Genomic DNA, 6412 nt, shown 5'->3' with positions numbered 1-6412 from the left:
TAAAGTGAAACAATAAAATATTTATTTTTCATGAAAGCATTAACTGTATCACAATTAAATGAAAACATATGTTAAATGATAATTAGTTGCATTTCGCACACAAAACCCACATTTTATTTTCATGTCATTCATGTTTTACTTTTTTCCCAGCAAAAATAATTCTCCACAGTAACCTTACAATTGAAATGCAGATGAACGTTACTAGCAGAACAACTGCCAACAAAGCAGCGATGACATCAACAGAGTTGTAAACAAACCAGGACATTTTGTTGGACTGTGTCTGCAGGTGACGGGCTCCTTTATGTCTGATGACATATTCTATCCAAAACACTGCCTGGTCCAGTGGCTTCATGGGCTGATCTCTGTGCAGCCTTGAGAGCCTCTGCATGTTTTCCCTGTAAGAGGAATTGTAAAGAGCTGTCTTCAGGGCATCTGCAAAGATGTGTCTGTCAAGCTCGGCAATATCCACAATCACAGCTCCTCCCTTTGCTCTGATTCTGGAGAGATTGTCAGGCTGATCAAAGAATAAGGGAAGTCCCACTACAGGAACTCCGTGGTAAATTGCCTCCTGAACCCCGTTAGTGCCTCCGTGGGCCACAAACACTCTAGTTTTGGGATGTCCTAAGAGGTCGTTCTGTGGCAGCCAGTTGACCATTAATGTGTTGTTGCCCAGGTTGGCTGGCCTTTGTCCAATATACCTCCATACAACCTTCTGAGGCAGCTGGGCAAAGGCTGCAGCAATCTCCTCAGCAACATCTTGAGGAAGCTCCCCGACTAAAGTTCCTAAGGACATTATAATGACCCCGTGGTCTCCAGAGCTCTGGACAAACTCCTCCAGGTCCACAGGGAGCGGCTTTGAGGGCTTGCACTGAAATCCAGCCATGTAGATTATATTTGGCATTGTTGGACGTGGATATTCAAAGACAAAATCATTCCTCATGAGCCATATATCTGCATCCAGGAAAAATGTTGAGTAATCCACATCGGGACCAAAGTACTTCTTAACTACTGGTTTGTAATGAGGTTCTGTGATGTATGACATTGTGTACATCCCAAAAATATAACTTAGTACATTCTTTATTCTTTGAGGGAAGGTCATCTTATCTGTCAACTCTGTTGCAGTAAAGGGAATGTATGACAGAGGTGAGGGGGCAATAAGGAAATGAGCTTCACCTTGAATGGTCCATCTGACATTAAAAACAAGAGGAACTTGGAGCCGACGTGCCAGCATTGCCCCTACACCGATGCCGGGATCAGTCAAAACCACATCATATTTGGCTTCATTGAAAGACTGCATCAGGTTTTCATCTTCAAACATCTGAATAACAATTTCACTCATTCCTTTGTGGAGCAGAGAGAACTGGTCCACAACCAGCCGTTCGAGTTGAATACGAGTCCAGATTTTATACCAAAAAGAGGCATGCTTATCCTGAAACCGGATCTCTAGCTGTCGAGACAAAAAGGCTTCAAAGTAGTTTTTCTCAAATCCACCAGGGCTGTGAAGAGTGACAGAGGTGTAGAGAGGAGACTTTTCACTGATGTACCAGCTATCGGATGCCCGAACCACAGTGACCTCATGGCCTTTGGCATGCAGTTCCTCTATTAGTACTTTCATGTTTACCCAATGGCTTCCATCCAATGGGAACACCAGGATTTTGCCCCCAGATGCACAGGATAGTTGAATCAACAGTAGAGCAAAGTTGATCAGTGATGAGTGAGGCACCTTCATACTGACGTCCCTCAGAGACCTTAAAGATGCACAAAAACAAATCAATAAGAGAGTACTGTCCGTCTGGTTAACATGTTTTTGTGTTTACAGTCATCTTATAACATGAAATGCAGTGGCAAAAATAACTAAGTACATTTATTTAAGTACTCTACTTGATTACAAGTTTGAGGTACTTTGTACTTTAATTTGATGCTACATTATACTTCTCTACTACATTTCAGAGGGGAAATATTGCACTTTACACTCCCTACATTATTTGACAACAATAGTTACTTACTTTGCAGATTCAAATTTTACATAAAAACATGATATGCTTGTAAAATACTGTGTATTGGTAAAGCTTAAATCAGTGGCTTTGGCATCATGTCAAGTTTCGGGATTCTATGATCAACTAATAATAATAATAACTAATTAAATAATATTATAAAACATAACTGGATTGCAATAAATTATTACAAGCATTAACCTTCTGTTAAACTTTACACATATAGTACATGTAACTACCAAGACTTGCACAGACCATGTTTCAACAAAACACACATTACACGGCTGTTTTTACTTAATGTGTGCATAAGTTAACAGAACTTTTTATTAACACTTACCCAAATCCACAGGTACAGGAAAGACAATCCAACTTCCAAGTGTCAGTTCAACAACAGTATTAGTTATTCAATGAGATGGTAGGTTTTGCGCATAGTTGGAAAGAAAGAGTGGTGAATGCACTTCCTAGTCTTTCTTTCAAAGTCATGACTGGCTTGCATGTTGTAACCTGCAATGTACTATGAACAGCTCTGTTGCATAAGAAGGTATGTACTGCTGCAGATTATGGCCCTGTTGTATAATGGGCGTACTGTCCATGGTAACTACTGAATCGTTCATACAGGTTTCATATTTTGTCCCAGGTAATAAAAAGATGAGGGCTTTTGTTTTGGCAAATGTCAGAAATTGATCTGTAAAATAGGAGCACCAGCTTCCCATAAAAAATGTCTGTTTATATGAGCGTGACGATAATGACCGTGACGATAATGACCGTGATGATAATGACCGTGATGATAAGCATTTTGATTCTGTGTCTTACTGAAATCTGTCAATTGTCCACTTTTTAAGGGTTCAGAATGCAATGGTCCCATTTTTACTCATGCTCTACAGTACTCCTTTCATACATTATGTGTTACAAGAAAGCACAGACAAAAATGCAAACTGTGAACAAACTGGAGAAGAGGCCTCTGATATTGCATCCATTACACTTAATTAATCCACAAAGATCCAGAAGGAACACAAAAGAATGGAGATGGCTGAAGAACTGTTTTGTATTTGTAAGCATTTCCTTAGCACACTATGAAATGATACAGTATATGCACAAATGCTTAATCAAGGTACTTTTCAAGGAGCAGTAGAGGAATGAAAGCACCAGAACACCTGCTTAGATTACTCAGGACATATGGCCAGCATTTATTTAACAGTAACACTAAACATAGATCTCTGTTTTTCCCTTAGGTTGTCCTTTAAGTTGGGAAGCTCAGTGTCTTTTCCTTGCCCCTTCAACCAACTCAGGTTGAGGAGAAAAATAAATAAAATAAATATTTCAGAGCTCTGGCAAAATAAAAAATAGATGAAGAAATAAATAAAAATGTATGGTAAATGACAAGAATAGCTTTTTGTCTTTAATAACAGAAGACAAATTGTTTCAAATTAAAACATTATTTTATCTTTTCATGTTTTAACTGGGAGTCAACCTTCAGTTCCTTAATAACAAGTCAGACAGCAGAACTTTGCAAAAAGCTTTTAATCATCATATTCAGATCATGTTTACATACATTTTCACACCCATGAGTCATATATTAGCTAATATACATTCCTAATCTATGATCTGTTAAGGAGCCTTAATTATGTCAGCTGACGTTATTTTTCATATTTTATGATTCAAACAAATATTTCTGGCATGCGGCAGCCAATGTTTCCTAATGCTGTCGACATTAACAAACATCACACAGAGAATTGTTGGGTTTGGTAAATCTTGAATTTCGCACACAAAACCCACATTTTATTTTTCATGTCATTCATGTTTAACTTTTTTCCCAAGAAAAATAAATCTCCACAGTAACCTTACAATTGAAATGCAGATGAACGTAACTAGCAGAACAACTGCCAACAAAGCAGCGATGACATCAACAGAGTTGTAAACAAACCAGGACATTTTGTTGGACTGTATCTGCAGGTGACGGGCTCCTTTATGTCTGATGACATATTCTATCCAAAACACTGCCTGGTCCAGTGGCTTCATGGGCTGATCTCTGTGCAGCCTTGAGAGCCTCTGCATGTTTTCCCTGTAAGAGGAATTGTAAAGAGCTGTCTTCAGGGCATCTGCAAAGATGTGTCTGTCAAGATCGGCAATATCCACAATCACAGCTCCTCCCTTTGCTCTGATTCTGGAGAGATTGTCAGGCTGATCAAAGAATAAGGGAAGTCCCACTACAGGAACTCCGTGGTAAATTGCCTCCTGAACCCCGTTAGTGCCTCCGTGGGCCACAAACACTCTAGTTTTGGGATGTCCTAAGAGGTCGTTCTGTGGCAGCCAGTTGACCATTAATGTGTTGTTGCCCAGGTTGGCTGGCCTTTGTCCAATATACCTCCATACAACCTTCTGAGGCAGCTGGGCAAAGGCTGCAGCAATCTCCTCAGCAACATCTTGAGGAAGCTCCCCGACTAAAGTCCCTAAGGTCATTATAATGACCCCATGGTCTCCAGAGCTCTGGACAAACTCCTCCAGGTCCACAGGGAGTGGCTTTGAGGGTTTGCACTGAAATCCAGCCATGTAGATTATATTTGGCATTGTTGGACGTGGATATTCAAAGACAAAATCAGTCCTCATGAGCCATATATCTGCATCCAGGAAAAATGTTGAGTAATCCACATCGGGACCAAAGTACTTCTTAACTACTGGTTTGTAATGAGGTTCTGTGATGTATGACATTGTGTACATCCCAAAAATATAACTTAGTACATTCTTTATTCTTTGAGGGAAGGTCATCTTATCTGTCAACTCTGTTGCAGTAAAGGGAATGTATGACAGAGGTGAGGGGGCAATAAGGAAATGAGCTTCACCTTGAATGGTCCATCTGACATTAAAAACAAGAGGAACTTGGAGCCGACGTGCCAGCATTGCCCCTACACCGATGCCGGGATCAGTCAAAACCACATCATATTTGGCTTCATTGAAAGACTGCATCAGGTTTTCATCTTCAAACATCTGAATAACAATTTCACTCATTCCTTTGTGGAGCAGAGAGAACTGGTCCACAACCAGCCGTTCGAGTTGAATACGAGTCCAGATTTTATACCAAAAAGAGGCATGCTTATCCTGAAACCGGATCTCTAGCTGTCGAGACAAAAAGGCTTCAAAGTAGTTTTTCTCAAATCCACCAGGGCTGTGAAGAGTGACAGAGGTGTAGAGAGGAGACTTTTCACTGATGTACCAGCTATCGGATGCCCGAACCACAGTGACCTCATGGCCTTTGGCATGCAGTTCCTCTATTAGTACTTTCATGTTTACCCAATGGCTTCCATCCAATGGGAACACCAGGATTTTGCCCCCAGATGCACAGGATAGTTGAATCAACAGTAGAGCAAAGTTGATCAGTGATGAGTGAGGCACCTTCATACTGACGTCCCTCAGAGACCTTAAAGATGCACAAAAACAAATCAATAAGAGAGTACTGTCCGTCTGGTTAACATGTTTTTGTGTTTACAGTCATCTTATAACATGAAATGCAGTGGCAAAAATAACTAAGTACATTTATTTAAGTACTCTACTTGATTACAAGTTTGAGGTACTTTGTACTTTAATTTGATGCTACATTATACTTCTCTACTACATTTCAGAGGGGAAATATTGCACTTTACACTCCCTACATTATTTGACAACAATAGTTACTTACTTTGCAGATTCAAATTTTACATAAAAACATGATATGCTTGTAAAATACTGTGTATTGGTAAAGCTTAAATCAGTGGCTTTGGCATCATGTCAAGTTTCGGGATTCTATGATCAACTAATAATAATAATAACTAATTAAATAATATTATAAAACATAACTGGATTGCAATAAATTATTACAAGCATTAACCTTCTGTTAAACTTTACACATATAGTACATGTAACTACCAAGACTTGCACAGACCATGTTTCAACAAAACACACATTACACGGCTGTTTTTACTTAATGTGTGCATAAGTTAACAGAACTTTTTATTAACACTTACCCAAATCCACAGGTACAGGAAAGACAATCCAACTTCCAAGTGTCAGTTCAACAACAGTATTAGTTATTCAATGAGATGGTAGGTTTTGCGCATAGTTGGAAAGAAAGAGTGGTGAATGCACTTCCTAGTCTTTCTTTCAAAGTCATGACTGGCTTGCATGTTGTAACCTGCAATGTACTATGAACAGCTCTGTTGCATAAGAAGGTATGTACTGCTGCAGATTATGGCCCTGTTGTATAATGGGCGTACTGTCCATGGTAACTACTGAATCGTTCATACAGGTTTCATATTTTGTCCCAGGTAATAAAAAGATGAGGGCTTTTGTTTTGGCAAATGTCAGAAATTGATCTGTAAAATAGGAGCACCAGCTTCCCATAAAAAATGTCTGTTTATATGAGCGTGACGATAATGACCGTGACG

General features: G+C 39.4%; 2 pseudogenes; both read right to left on the bottom strand.

Annotated features, from left to right (window-relative positions):
• Nucleotides 1-2560, bottom strand: LOC141766048 (UDP-glucuronosyltransferase 2A1 pseudogene; annotated as a pseudogene).
• Nucleotides 2561-3497: 937 nt separating this feature from the next.
• LOC141766047 (UDP-glucuronosyltransferase 2C1 pseudogene) lies at nucleotides 3498-6246 on the bottom strand (annotated as a pseudogene).
• Nucleotides 6247-6412: the final 166 nt, after the last annotated feature.

This window comes from Sebastes fasciatus, chromosome 4 (genome assembly GCF_043250625.1).
Source record: "Sebastes fasciatus isolate fSebFas1 chromosome 4, fSebFas1.pri, whole genome shotgun sequence".
In the NCBI taxonomy this organism is placed as follows: domain Eukaryota; kingdom Metazoa; phylum Chordata; class Actinopteri; order Perciformes; family Sebastidae; genus Sebastes; species Sebastes fasciatus.
Note: the sequence above shows the minus strand (reverse complement) of the source record. Positions and strands in the feature narration are given on the sequence as shown.